The sequence below is a fragment of the Silene latifolia genome, chromosome 3 (genome assembly GCF_048544455.1).
Source record: "Silene latifolia isolate original U9 population chromosome 3, ASM4854445v1, whole genome shotgun sequence".
Lineage (NCBI taxonomy): Eukaryota > Viridiplantae > Streptophyta > Magnoliopsida > Caryophyllales > Caryophyllaceae > Silene > Silene latifolia.
Window position 1 is genome coordinate 83,650,717 of NC_133528.1, and position 16,536 is coordinate 83,667,252.

A 16,536-nucleotide genomic window follows, 5' to 3' on the forward strand; every position below is an offset into this window, starting at 1 on the left:
ATCTTTCCAATCTCCTTTTTCCTCTTTATGTTAATGACTATGTGGCTAAATTTTGATTGATGCGGTATAAACAATGTGAATTTAGGATTGCATTTAGATTATTTGGCATACTAGTTGGTAGAATCATATGCATTAGGATGTATAAATGTTAGTTGCATCATGGCATGTAGTTTGCATGTTAGAAAAATTTTGTGAAACCGTCTACTTGGGAAGCTTGACAAGTGTATATAGGCCCTAGTAGATGCTTTTTCTTCTTAAGACTTTGCTTGTTAGAATATTTGTAAAACACCCTAGGATGTGCCATGCTAGTATCCTTTGACCCATGGATTAAGGCCTAGTCAAGAGTACCTTGTGGTGTGATAACTCCTTGGCTACCGTTTATTCCAAGGTGACCCTTGAAACCATGCAACCATCATTCATCCATGTTCTACCATATTTTTGTCATCAAAGGGAATGGGCACAAAATGAAATTGTTCAAATTTGAGTTCAAGAAATGAAAAGAAAAGAAAAGAAAAAGTTTGCAATTGCATCAAAAGAAAAGAGTAGCAAAAATAGAACTCATATGCTTCAATTATAAGGCACCCTCACTACATATGGGGTGACTTTGAAAATGTTCAAAAGAAAATGCAAAAAGTTGAAAATTTGTCAAGTGTTGAAAATGCCAAAAAAATCAAAAGAAATGGCAAAAAGAAAGTGTTCTCAAATGTTATATGCCACAAGAAATTGGGGGGAAAAACAACAACAAATCAAACTCCCAAATGAAACTCAAATACTATCGATCCCTTTATCCATCGTATCCATTTTTGTGCATGGTAGAGAGGGGACGACCCTTCTTCTTGTCTAGGCAAGAGGGGGAATTCCGCGATCCTCCCGTGTTTCTAACACCGTAGGGAGTCTATTCTTGACAAAAGCATTTAACGATTGAGGACAAAGGTACCTTAGCCTGAAACAATTTGGAGGTGATTTATTGGTATCCTTCTAGGCTTAGTAGTTTGAAGAAACCATATCTATGAAGGAGTGTGTACCCTTGAATTGCTTCCCTTGTAGATAATTTCCGCCACTTAGATGAGGAAAGTGGCTATTCTTTTGTAGATGCATCCATTACTTGTTTTGTGTGCTTTATTGTTTGGATGTGTCGCCATTTTGGCACGACCCACCTTGCCTTGCAAGAAGGCATCCTACCTTATGGTTGTCTTGTTGTGAGTTGAAGGGGCGGAGTGAGACCCGCTAATTGTCTCATATCGGTTATATTATTAGGATAGTTTAAAGAAAGGTCTAGTTTTAGTCACCTCTTTACTCGGGACGAGTAAAGGTTCGGTTTGGGGATATTTGATGTGAACATTATTTTCACACATTTAGTCCCCTAATTGAGCCTATTTTGCATACTATTATAACATTTTATGGCCTATTTATCCGTCAAAACCTTTCTATTTGCTTTTCTAGCGCATTTCATATGTTTTGTAGAAAAGGAGATAAATTAGGCGGAAATTCCCGTCTCTCGTGCATATTTGGAAGCTTTTTGACGATATTAGATGGAATAGTATGAAGAGGATGTAAGAATGATGACCAAGGATGTAGGAATAAAGAGTATATAGAAGGATCATAGGGTTAAGAGTAAGAATGACGAGAGGGAAGGCATTACAAGAAGAAATTGCTCGAAACCCAAACCAAGGGTTGCTCCTTTGGCTTTGAAAGTATGCTAGATGGAACGGCATCGAAAAAACAAGTGATCTAGGCTTTTGAATCACTCCAATAGGAGTCCGGATGAGAAAATGACGTCCGTTTTACAATCCGAGCTCAAACAAAGAAGCTGTCCGACAATCCGCTCGTCCCCTGAGACAATCCGCTTGTCTGCTAAGGAATCCGCTCGTCCACCCTTTAAATCCGCTCGGATTACCCCGCTACAATCCGAGCGTCTTGTTCCAAATCCGCTCGTCTTCCCCTGCTACAATCCGAGCGTCCCGAGACCAATCCGCTCGGATTCCCTTACAGCAACTTTCCATTTTCTCCTTGCTCAATGAAGGATGCGCATATTTTTCAAAGACCGGCGAAAAGGAGACCGGAGTCTCTCTTGAGACCGGCGATTCCCTACCCAACAATTAGCATTGTTAAATTACTATTTTACCCTTGCTTAACCTAATGATGCTCTACTATATATACCCCATTTGTAATAATCAAACCAAAAAGTTTTCTTAGATTAAATCAAGTTATATTAGATTAGATTAGGAGTAGATTAGAATAGATTACTCTTTAATCTTTCCACAAATTACACATTAATCTCTCCTTAATTATTGTTCAAGTTTATTATTCAAGTTTATTATTGGGTAATTGAAGATTATTGGGTTATTATTGGAGGATTGACAACCCTTCATCAATCAATCAAGTTTCTTCTATTATTCTTTGCTTTATTATTTGCATCATCTCAAGTTTGGTATAATTCCTTTACTCTTTACTCTTTATTGTTCTTTTCTTCATTCTATTATCATGTTTATACTTGTTGTGATGATTGACACCATTAATGACATGTTTCCTATGATAATGAGTGAGTAGTCTCTTAGCTAGGATTAGTGGGTAATTAGGGGAAACCAACATGGGGGATGATTCATGCTTAAATTAATATGTTTTCATAGTTTATTTGCTTGCTTGTTGTGATGTCAACTTTATGCACATGTTATGTTTGATGAAATGCTAAGCCTATGAATCCTTGCATTTACAACCATCTCTTATCTACTCAACTTGACTTGTAAGATATAAACCAACTCGAGTCTTGTTAGACCATGTATAGAAGTGATTAGGAGGAAAGTAAGTCTACTTGTAGGTGTTGTACAATCTAATCGATTCGGCTCCGGGACCCAACTCTTCCTAAGAACCGTAAGATATAAACTAACTCGGTTCCTCCACAACATTAATTGCTTGCAACTTTGTAAACATGTTTGTATGATCAACGCCATGAATCCCCTATGACCCCATGACATCCTAGTGCTTTTAATCATTTGTTTACATCCTTTCTTTTATTTCTTGTTTTACTTTATTGCTTTTATTAGTTTAGAACACAACTACAAACCCAAATCAATTGTGACACTAGCATAAATTGAGATAGATAGACTTAGAACCCAAAGCACACCATCCCATGGATCGACCTCGACTTACTACTAACTAGTTGTTTGTTGAGAATTATAAATGTGTTTGATTGGGAGACCCGACGACCTGACCCACATCAGGCATGTTGATGTGGATTTGAGAGGTGATCCCCGTTTTTTTAGCCTAGTTGAGCAAATGGAACTGCGCAGGAGCCCAGCCTGTTTATGTTTAGGAGAGATCCTATTGGGTTTGGATAACAGGAAAGCCAATCGTGACCTACCTTATTTGGGAAGTCCCATTATATTGCAGGTAAAAGAATAAAGAATTTCTCCACTTTTTTCTTCTTTTTCGTTTTTTTTTGTTTTTTTTTTCCCCTTTTTTTTGTTTTTTTTTTTTTGTAACACCTGGTTTTTGGTAGGTTTGGCTTATGGAGCGTCTTCGATTGATCGAGCCCTCAGTTAATGCTCCTGCCTATCATGCTCGCTCAATTGCTATGAGGACTAGGCTCTACATGGTGGACTTCAATCGGGTCTGCAATTATTGGGAAAACAAATTGAAGAGTGATGATGGCCCCTTGATTAGATGTATCGTACCATGGTGGCATCTCAAATCTGTCACTGGAGTATCTTCCTTGGATCCTACCCGATCTGTGCGCATTCCTGGCTTGGAATTCATGGTATGCATCTTCCCGGAGAGGCTGATGAGACAGGTTGGACTGAAGTAGACAATCCCGAAGCTTGACATTGTCCCGCAGACTGCTGTGGCGCTTATTACTGAGAGTCGAAGGGAGTGGGCCATTAAATGGGCTCAAAGAAACGTATGGTTCTTGAACTCTTCTGTTAGTGCCTTATGGGTGTCGGACTCCTATCTGCGGTGGAGGAAAGCTACTACTCCGGAGGAGCGTGAGAGATTGAGGAAGCGTGAGCCCGTTGACTACAAGGTGCGCGAGGTGGAAAAGGAGAAACCGAAGACCTCTCATGCCGTGGACAAAGTGATTGACAAGAATGGGAAGGCTAGACCTCGAGAAAGACCATTGGTGATTAGGTCCGAAGTGGCGCAGGAGCGTCCGGCTCAAGGTCGTGACAAGAAATATGACAAAAATGACAAGGGCAAAGGGAAAATGGAGGAATAGCCCAAGTCTTTATTATTATTTATTATTATTATTGTAATAAGAAGGTGGGGTTTTTAGAATCCTAGCCTATTTTATTATATTTTGTTTATCTTTAGCATTATTATTATGTAACATATTATTATTATTATTAGAAAAAGAATGAAATAACGGAGGTTAATTGGTTATGAAACCGTTGTGATTTTCTATTTATTATTCTTGTCGAATTCCAAATGCAATCGTGAATGTCCTTCTATTTACATTTTGAAATTAATGGGTTGTATTCTGCAAAGGATTGCCTACGTATTCATTTAAAAAATGAAATCAAACCCTTGCGCGTAGTTCATGTAAATGTAAAAGAATAATTGTTCTAAGCAAGAGCTTGTAATGAACTTAGAAGATAAGCATGAGCTTTCTACTTACTCTTAAGTTGCAATTTAGTTTATTTGATGATATGAGGATGACAGATTGTCAAAATGCAAGAGCAAGGTGACATTAGTTTTTTTTCAGCTTGGCCAGGGGCCGTTTATTTAGTGCCACAAAAGCGACACATGAGGTTACGCGAGGCGCGTTTTTGTTCCTATTCTAGGCATAATACCGCTTTAGTTGGTCAAGGTTTGTCGGGTTGGCAAATTCATTCCCATCTAGGTCTGTGATTCTAACCGCACCCTCTGGAAGTATGGACTTGACTAGAAATGGCCCAGCCCAATTAGGTTTGAATTTTCCTCGTGGATCGAGAGGTAAAAGAGCTCTAATCGACTTGAGTACTAAGTCTCCTTCCTTGATGTTCCTTGGCTTGACCCTTTTGTTGAAGGCTCGTTTGATACGTGCTTGATATGTTTGTACATTATGTAATGCGCATAGCCTACGTTCATCCAGGAGGATGAGTTCTTCATATCTATCCCTCTTCCAATCAGCTTCTGGGATTTGACTTTCGAGTAAGATACGCAATGATGGTATTTCTAACTCGATCGTTGGTCGTCTGCCTTCCATGCCGTAGGTCAAATAGAAAGGGGTGGCCCCAGTGGGCGTCCTGACAGATGTACGATATCCCCACAAAGCAAAGGGTATCTTGCTTGGCCAATCTCGATAGTTGTCGATCATTTTCTTGAGAATTGTGACAACGTTCTTGTTTGCCGCTTCTACCGCGCCATTAGTCTGTGGTCTATATGGCGAAGAGTGGTGATGCCTAATTTTTTACTTGGCTAGCAATTGCTCAATCTCAGCTTGGAAATGTGATCCATTATCACTAATTGTCTCGTGTGGTCAACCGTATCGACAAATGATGTTGTTTTGTATGAATTTTGCTACATTTTTAGCCGTGAGACTAGTGTAGGAAGCCGCTTCTACCCATTTGGTGAAATAGTCAATTACCACTAAGATGAAACAGTGACCTCCTGTTCCGGCTGGAGTTATCCTCCCGATTATATCAATTCCCCAGGCAGAAAATGGCCAAGGAGATGTCATCGTATAGAGCAATGAAGGAGGGACATGCTGTACATTCCCGAAGATTTGGCAGTTGTGGCAATGTCTTACGTATTTGATGCAATCAGATTCCATTGTGGTCCAATAATACCCCAAACGTGTGATTTTCTTTGCCATCATTGGCCCACTCATGTGAGGAACGCATTCTCCATCATGGACCTCTTCCATCACTTTCCGTGCCTGTGAATGATCAAGGCAACGTAGGATTACACCAAGAGGTGTTCTTTTGTATAACTCTCCTTGCATGAGGACGCATTGGGAAGCTAGTAGGCGTATAGCACGTTGTCCCCTTTTGTCCATATCTTGTGGATAGGTACCGTTGAGCTTGAAATTTAGGATTGCTTGGAACCAAGGTTCCTCTGTGATTTCCTCTTCATCGGTGATTTGGTGGACATAAGCTGGCTCTAATCGTCGTTCGATGCATAAAGGCATTTCCACCATGTCATCTGGCATATTAATCAAAGATGCAAGTTTTGCAAGAGCATCTACAAATTGATTTTCTTCCCGAGGTAGGTGTAGATAGGTCACGTGATCAAAGAATTGGGCAACTTGGTCTATTCTGGCTTGATAAGGTGCTAAGCTTTCACTTCGGATTTTCCAAGATCCCGTAACTTGATTGATGATCAGGGACGAATCCCCATGCACTCGGAGGTTTTTAATGCCTAAGCTCACTGCCGCTTGTAGTCCAATGAGACAAGCTTCGTATTCTGCAGCATTATTTGTCACCTCGAAGTCGAGTTTGACAGAGATCGGTGTATGCTCGCCTTCAGGAGAAATGAGCAACACTCCTATTCCAAATCCTCTTAAGTTTGATGCTCCATCAAAGTAAAGGTCCCATGAGTCTACATCGGTTTGGAGTATATCTTCGTCTGGAAATGACCAAGTATCTATTGTTTGTGCATCATTGATGGGATTTTCTGCAAAGAATTCGGCAACGGCGCGCCCTTTTATAACTTTCAGAGGCACGTATTTGAGATCGAACTCCGAGAGCATCAAGGTCCATCTTGCTAGGCGTCCGTTGAGGACGGGTTTCTCGAAGAGGTATTTGACAGGGTCCATTTTGGAGTATATTTTGATGGAGTAGCTAAGCATGTAATGACGTAGCTTCTTCATTGCCCACACAAGAGCGAGGCATGTCTTTTCGAGTTGTGAATATTTGCACTCGTACTCCAAGAACTTCTTACTAAGGTAATAGATAGCCCTTTCTTCCTTTCCTACGGTTTGAGCTAGCATGGCGCCCATGGTCTTTTTGATTCTTGTGAGATATAAACCAAGAGGTTGATCTCGTTGAGGTGGCATGAGCACTGGTGGTTTAGCTAATATCTCCTTGATTCGGTCGAATGCCTTTTGACAGTCATCATCCCACATGATGTGATCTGTTTTCTTGAGCTTTTTGAAGATAGGTTCACAGATCATGGTGAGTTTCGATATGAATCGACTTATATATTGCACTTTTCCCAGGAATCCTCTGACTTCTTTTTCCGTTTGAGGTTGTGGCATTTCGATCAGAGCTTAGATCATGGTAGGGTCTATTTCTATGCCTCGTTGGCTAACGACGTATCCCAGGAGTTTGCCAGATGTTACTCCGAATGCGCACTTCCGAGGATTGAACCTCATGTTGTACTTTCGTAGCCTTGAGAAGAATTTGCAAAGGTTCGCAATATGCCCCTCTCTATCCTTGGACTTGACAATCATGTCGTCTACGTATACCTCAACTTCTTTATGCATCATGTCATGTAGGAGTGTAGTTGCGGTGCGTTGATATGTAGCTCCGGCGTTGATTAACCCAAACGGTATGACCGTGTAGCAATAGGTTCCCCATTGAGTGACAAAGGCGGTCTTATGCATGTCTTCTATGGCCATCTTGATTTGGTTGTAACCCGCGTACCCATCCATGAAAGATAGTAACGCGTGATATGCGGTATTGTCCACCAATATGTCGATATGTGGTAGAGGAAAGTCATCTTTAGGACTTACTTTGTTTAAGTCTCTAAAATCAACACAAACACAGATTCTCCCATCCTTTTTGGGTACGGGTACTATGTTGGCTACCCAGTCAGAGTACTCGAAAACTTTGATGAACCCGGCTTTGAATTGCTTATCGACTTCTTCCTTAATCTTGAGAGCCCATTCTGTCCTCATTCGACGAAGCTTCTGTTTCACGGGCTTGAAACCTGGCTTAATTGGGATTCTATGTTCGGCGATATCCCTGTCGATCCCTGGCATGTCTTTGTAGGACCAAGCGAAAACGTCTTTGAATTCGTTTAGGAGGTCTATGAAACTGGCCCTTTCGGCAGGGCTCAAGGTAGTCCCTATCCTAAGTTCTTGGGGTTCTAGTTCGGTTCCTACATTGATGGGTTCGGTGTTTTCTATTACTGGTTCCCCTTCCCCCTCTTGTAGTATTTCCTTGGCTATGTAGGGAGGTATCTCAATTGAGTCTGGGTCTGGGTCATCCTCAGTATCATCGTAAACGGAATTGCATTCTAGATAACACAAAGAGTAAGCAGAACCTGATTTATTCATATTAAAGTTTGAGAGAAGTTGAAACAAAGAAGCCATCTGATATGTGGTCAGCGGCGGTAAAGGGACAGTTGTTGGGACATTTCCCGAACTACCATAACTATTTGAGGCTAAGCTAGGAGGAACAAAGGGAATGGGGACGACGACAGGAGGAGACTCCCTAGTAACTTCTCTAGACTCCGACTCTGACCCTGACTCTGACTCTGACTCGAATTCATCGTCTTCTGGTTCTCCCTTGAACATCTCTCCTTCTCAAGTGGTCAGCTTGAAGAGTCTTCCTTGATTGTTGGTCCACTTGATTGATTTTTGCCATCCTTTCTGCTGGTTCGCGTTTGTTTCTGTGATTAACGCGGTAGGGTTGAAGTGATCGTCTTGAAGTATCATGGTAATGATCTCATCCTGCGCGGCTCTAACAAATCGATCTTCTCCAAATAGTAGACTAACAGCTTGTTCGTCTAAGCAAGGTGCTTGACGAGCCTTGACGGTAGGAACCGTTTCTGGAGGAATGTGTTGGGAAATGTGTCCTCAACAACAGTGCGATCATATGATTTAAATATCATTATTAAATCTCATTTTAAAGAATACATTTGGGGAGTATTTTTACTGTCAACTGGTCCACACATATCGGTAATGATTGGCTGACTAGAGTTTGACATTACTGTCGTGCGACGGTGGTGATCAGTTGATCCCCTAGGTCATACCTATAGGGCAACACTCTTAATTGATTATTTAATTAATCGTATAATGTTACGTGTTAATTAAATTACTTGAAAATTGACGGACGATTTTGGAAGTAAAATTTACGTGTCTCATTTAGATGAGATACGGTCTGAGTAATCGAATTGTATCTTTACTCAGATGAAATTATTGTTTAAGGAAACAATTGAAATTGAATGAATTATTATAAATACAAGTTGTTGTGATTTATAACTGGTAAAATATTTTGGTTCAAGTAATTATGAATTACTAAGTCGATTTTTGCATATGACGTATTTTTATTAATACGTTGATTTTTAAATGTGTTAAAAATACATAGCAATTTTATGTGACATATGACATGTAACATATTGACAAATTGACAAAAATAATATGGATCCATATTATTATATGAACCGAAAAAGAGAAGAGAATCATACCATTGCTCTTCCCTTTGTCCCACACGTTTTGGTGAAGTCAAAAGGGCATGGCTTTTGCTCTTACTTTGCCTTATAATAACATGTCATGATTCATCTTCAATAATGATGTTTTTATGCTGAAACTTTAAGTGTTTAGTGAGCATAACACATCTACTTCCTCTTCCATTTCATACGTGAGTTTTGAGAGCTCCAAAGATAAAGATTTTTGGTTCAATTTTCATGCAAAGAATTAATATTGTCTAGTATTCATAATATTAATTTTGATTAAGAGAAAGCTTTGGGTATAAAGCCTTGGGAGAGATCCTATACTTGGGTCTTGGGTTCTTTGTTCTTCCATTTAAGGGATAGCTCAAGAACAAAAGAGAAGGAGAACTCTTTTGTGCCCATATATACCGATATTGCAATGTAAGAACATGATTTCTCCTCTATTATATCTTTTGTTTGCATGCATAAGATCATTAGTTAATTTTATGACAAATTAAATTTAAGCATATATGAGTATGTTGTTAGGTATAAAGATCTACCTTTCCTTCAATTGGTATCAGAGCAATGGTTGTTTGCATGCAAATCGGTTATTGTTTTTCCGAGTTATATGATTAACAAACAAAACTTGTAAATTTGTGATATTATGATATATCACGAAAATAATTTATGCATGTTAAGTTTCTGGTCCTAAAATGATTTTTAGGATTTTTGGTTAATTTACGGATTTTACTGTTCATATTATATAATATTGGCATTAAAATGTGATTTTTATGATAAAAATGCCATTTTTGGACGAAAATTAGCTAAACTTCGAATTTTCCAGTTCTTTTTGGATATGTTTTCACATATATTATTATTAGATGATCTGGAAATTTTCATAATTTTATGAGTTGTTATGCTCGAAAAATGAATTTTTTATTATTAAATTCGGATTTAAGTGAAAAATAGGTTAATATGAGATAAATTTCGATTCTGGTCATATAAATTTAGTATGTTGTCACATGCAATTTTACAAGTTGTGTGTAAAATAATTGGCTATATTGAAGTCTTTATGCATGATTTATGAATTTTTGAAGAAAAATAGCATAAATAGTGACATTTTTAGTGAAAAATTGCTAAAACATACTTCATGACTAAGGAAAAACGTCACATGTTGCTTTTTATTATCTTTTTCAGATCTAAAATTGAAAAGTTGGTGAAAATATTTTTTCTCATATTTTTATGATTATTTTAGTTAAAATCGATAAACCGCAACATTGTTTTTCCGGATAAAATTTCGAAATTTTTAACCTAAGTTTTTGAACATTATGAGTGTCATGGTATTTTTCCAGAATGTTCAAGAGTTTAAATTTCAAATTTCAAATTTATTTGAAATTTTATGATTTATTTGAAGTTTATAGCATTTTATTATAATTTTAAGTCCATTATGAACAAATATGAGTTAATTATGGTCAAATTATTAGTGAAGACTAAATTTTGAGTCCTAAACAGTTAGGGTAATTAACTTATGCATAAATATGAATTTATGTATTTTTGGTGATTGTAAAATGTTGAATCACGCAAATCCGTAAAAACCGAGTAATATATGATATTGGCAAATTTAAAGGCGATTTAGCATAAAATTGGGCATGTTCATACATATTATAATGCTGCATATTTCAATTGTTGAATGTCTTTTATTTATATAATTTTTGAATTATGTAATTTTGCTTAGTATGGCCTTAGATTTTTATTGGTATTACCCGAAATGTATGGGAATATCGATTCGGTTGTAATTTTATTGTGATCTCGTATCACCGTCTTGTAATTTAATAGATTTATTTTATTATAGTTACAAATGTATAATAGAAATTATGTAATTCATTATGTAATTTTAATTCATTCCGGAGTTCCTAAAGACGGATTTCCTAAAGATGGCGATACATAAAGACGGTGTTACCTCGAGATGCGTGCCACAACCGAAGTTCAAGGGACCAATGGAGTTGGTTTCCGAATATGTAATAGTTAATCAGTTTTCTATTTCTAGGAAGGCCATACTAGGATTTTTTTTATGCTTTGCATTTTATTTATGTCGCATGCATCGCTAAATCGCCATAACTTAAAACATGCATCATCGTTCTTATCGAGTCCATCGACCGTGTCAATTACAATTATCGTAGTTCACCGCTTTAGTTCACTTAAAACGTGATAGATAATAAATTGACATGACCTCTCGCTAAAACAATCAATTGAGATATAGCCTTACCAAATAGTAGAAACCATGAAAACCTATTTCGTGAGGGAGTGCACTCGGCCACACCGGGGTACAAACCTTGTTACGTAGGGGAAGTGGGTGATAAATGTTAATCCACCGAATTCATGTTGATGAGGGTTTCATCGGCCACACCGTGCCCAAGTTAATGTGGGTTTGGATCATGGACACATTTATTCGAAATTTGGATTGAACTCAACAAAAGTTTTTCGATAAGGGTTTCATCGGCCACACCGTCCCCTTGTTGAATGTGTTTTGGGCTAAAGATAAATGTTAATGTAATTTTATCGACCAAGAGTTCTAAAAGTAGAATCGATTAAAGAGTTAATCCACCGAGTTATATTGATAAGGGTTTCATCGGCCACACCGTGCCCAAGTTAATATGAATTTGGATCTTGGAATCATTTATCTAGTTGGGTAGAGGTCACTAGAAAAATGCATAAAACTTGTTATCTACAAGTATTATTAAAACGATAAATGTTAAGTTTTCCACTATTCCGTTATCATATTGTTCTATTTCTTTACCACAATTCATATACGATATCATTTCGATTTTTCAAAATCTCCATTAAAACATCGTAACTAGAGACAAATTTGAATTTTGCTTCTAAAACCTCATATGAACCATTGCTAAGGATCTCTTGCAAAGAGTATAGATTAAAGTTATCTATTATCAAACAGGTTTTTGATTCTAGACTAACACATCTACTTACAATGGATTGATTTTCATGTACTTAAAAGAATTAAGTACCTTGAAATGATTGTTTTGGTAATTAGTTTTGTCAGAATTCGTAATTGACCAAAATAACGCAGCCACCTCAATGAGAGTTTTTAAGACTAAAACGAACAAATGAAGAGTGTTCTTCATGAATTCAATTTTGCTTCTCAAAGCAAAGACTCATTGAAATGAGTGGGAGCATTCTCTTAAACCGTTAAGATGAGGACGAGGTTCAAGAAGTAAAGATTATAATGGAATTGATACAAGGTAATGTTAAAAGTAAAGTTGTTGAGAATGACGATACTAAACCTATCAATCCCAACAGATAAAGCTTCCATTGTCTTAAATGTTGGACACGAGAAAGGAAACTACCCCAAATTATTGAAGAATCAACAAGTTAGTTGTGGGACATCTAATGGGATCTTCTTCTTTAAATGTTTATTTGATTAAACATAAATTTTGCTAGTACCACTTCGTCAATATTAGAAACCAATGGAGGTTTTCATCATTGTACTTGATACATAGGATGATTAGAATATGACGACTAGCAACAATCATATTGAGAGAGAGAGTCATTGTGTAATGAATCTAGTTTTGGGTTTATAGTTGTACTTAATTGTGACTATTAAGTGCATAAACTCTAAATAAGAATATAAACTTGTTAAGATACAAAAGAGGTTTCACTTTTGTGACCCTATACACCACGATTTGATGTATGGCTAGCCCATTATCAAGGTGATTATATTCTAAACCAAACTAGAATGATATATCATGAAGATGATGCAAGACTCAAATTGGTAACCCAAGATTAAACCTTAAATTTTGGAATAATGAACGCAAAGAGTTATCGAGTACTCTTGAAACCATTAGATTGTTAATGGTATATGCGTATCTTGTATTCAAAGCAAGATGACTCGTGCCTTTTGGTTGAAAAGGAGATCGAGGTTGTAAATCATTGATCCAAAATAGGTTGATCATTTTCTTTTACCAACGATTTAAGTTGATGAGGTAAATAGAGAAATCTTTTGAAGAAGTTCAAAGAGTTCAAGGAATCACGATTTAGTCGTGATGGGATTATCAAAGTGAAGACTTTGATATAAGCCAAAGGAAATGTGATATAGTATCACAAGTTAATCTCTCTTAACACACATTATGGAGTAATGTGTGGTTGGATAAGAAATCAAACGCTATTTGATATGGTTTGGATTTCAATCAAGTTACTTTGAGTTACTTGATACTTTTGGGGATTTTATCATTTTTGTCTAAATAATTATTCCACTAAATAGAATCATATGAGATATGAAATGGTAAGGGTACCATGTTTGTAAGTTTTCACAAGAAACAAATGCTCATTTTTCCCTATGATAATCACGAGTACACCAGGTTTGTGGCTCGTGAAGCTGTCTTTCTAAAAATACAAGTTTATTTCTAGAAGACAGAGTGGGAGAAAATTATTCAAGAGCCACAAAGAATGTTATGTCGCAAGAAACAGGTCTTTCTTGGCTACATGAGACATGTTGTGAATGTTATGTCGCAAGAAACAGGTCTTTCTTGGCTACATGAGACGTGTTGTGTAAGACGTTGTTTGTTTCTTTAAAACCTAGGAGGTTAAAATTCGTCACTTGTTAAAGATAATGAATTCAAGCTACTTTTAAGAAAGTAAAGAGCTTATAACTTACAAAAGAAATTGTTTGATTCAAGTTGATTACTTCTAGTAAGTAATGAACATATGACTTACATAAGAGTGTTTAAGTCACAACTCAATACAAGGCTTGGAGCCATGAAAATCCGAAACAAAAGGGCTTGATTAGTGACAAAGGGTTTTGCACTAATAAAGAGAGATTTCAAAGCAAGATTGGTTGCAAAGAGTTTTGCACTGGTTGAAATGCTTAAGTCTATTTGGATCTTCTTAGGGATTATGTTTCATTATGAGGATATGAATACAGCAAGTGAATCTAAAACCCGCTTCTTCAATAGAAGGAATGTATTCAATACATGTCATGAGTTTTATAGATTCTTGCAATCCTAAGATAATGTGAAACTTAAGAGAGGGTCTTAAGTAGGACATCAATGAGTTAGAATCAATGTTTTCATCATGTTATAAAACTTTTCTCGATAAGACGAGAAGTTGTTTTTATACATGGAGTTTAGTGGGAGTTACGAAAATTTTATTTAGTCCGATATGTGGATGACATATTGATCATTGAGAATGATTTAAGACTTTTGGAGTATTATAATACATCTTTTATATCCAGATTTATGAAGATAAATCTACATGATATTAGCGTCAATAAGAAGTCTTATGTTGATAAGATTCATGACTAGTTCAATTAAATTGAACATATTTGATTGATTCCATTTGCTTCCGCATTGCGGATCAATTAAATGAGTAATGATGTATAACACTTCATATACTTTGAGTATGATGAATTGTTTTCAAAATCGAATTTAAGACATCTTTATCAAATAAGCCATGAAGATTACCCTTAAGTGCTTTGAAGTATTAAGGAAGTAAAGCAAAGTGTTTATGATGCAATTTTGTGTAAGGGTGTTACACAAGTGACAATTGACAATTGAGATTGCGCATGGTTTCTGACAAAACCATAATCAAAACACATCAGGATGGTTAAGATACCATTGTGGTTATGATATTTAAGAAGTAGATTTTCTAGAATCGTTCTAGGCAATAAAGAACAATGAGAGATATTTATAACGGAAATTGAGTACACTTGCAATCATGAGATGTGCAAGAAGGATGAGTCCCGTAATCGTGAAAACAGTGGGAGCTATTCTAAGGCTAGAGGGCCTATGTCTTGATTGGATCTCGACACGTACTCAGAAAGTTTTGTAATGCAAATGTATACATTACAAAGGAAAACGAGTATGTAGTAGGGTTGAGTAAGGTACAAGAAGTTGATAAAACCTACTAACCAAAGCTTTATCAAAGGCTAAACATGATGAGTCATGTCATTTCAATTGAATTGAAATGAACAACTACGTACAAGATCAAATTAGATTATAGAATATGAAATAGTAAATCAGGCATTGACTATTCATATGTGATAATCGCATTTGTCGATCGAGTTTTTCTTTAAAAACTCCTTTTATACTTTGTTACATCCAAACGGGTTGTAGAGACAATTGAACCCCGTTAAAGTGAACACGGATTAACATTGTATTCGCCCATAGTCACTTGTATGAGGTGACGTCTCGAAGTGACTAGAGTGTGATGCGATTGATGGCAAGTTCAAGTGCCATAGAGTCATGTGAGATGACTAGTCGATCACATAGGCAGACTGTTAGGAACATTTTGTCGGGCCTAATGACCGCTTATAGAGTTCTGGCAAATTTATATAGCCTGGTCGTGGCGAGAGCTGCTATAGTATTCAAATGAGTCGATTCTTTTGACTAACGACTATTCTCCTAAGATGGCACAGTTTCAGATTAACTTTGATTTGTGTTACTACGACCTTCGTAAATGGGGTCAAATGGGCATATTTTGGGTTATGATGGCTGTGGCTAGTCGAAGGGAATGAGTGCGATAGGAATTGTCCACCCCTTTGTCAGGGTTATAACAATATCTCAGGGCCACTCGAGGAGTAATGAACTGGAAATGCGTGGCCACGCTCGGAATGTATCCATGGTGGATAAATCCGGTCAATCAGTTATTCTCCAGATCGAGGAAACCACTCACAATATGATCGTTTGCAAGTACGACCTGAAAGACACCTTGCATTGAGTGGGAGATAGTAATAGGACAAGAGAATTGGTGACGCACACTTGTCGAGGACAAGTGGGAGATTGTTGGGAAATGTGTCCTCAACAACAGTGCGATCATATGATTTAAATATCATTATTAAATCTCATTTTAAAGAATACATTTGGGGAGTATTTTTACTGTCAACTGGTCCACACATATCGGTAATGATTGGCTGACTAGAGTTTGACATTACTGTCGTGCGACGGTGGTGATCAGTTGATCCCCTAGGTCATACCTATAGGGCAACACTCTTAATTGATTATTTAATTAATCGTATAATGTTACGTGTTAATTAAATTACTTGAAAATTGACGGACGATTTTGGAAGTAAAATTTACGTGTCTCATTTAGATGAGATACGATCCGAGTAATCGAATTGTATCTTTACTCGGATGAAATTATTGTTTAAGGAAACAATTGAAATTGAATGAATTATTATAAATACAAGTTGTTGTGATTTATAACTGGTAAAATATTTTGGTTCAAGTAATT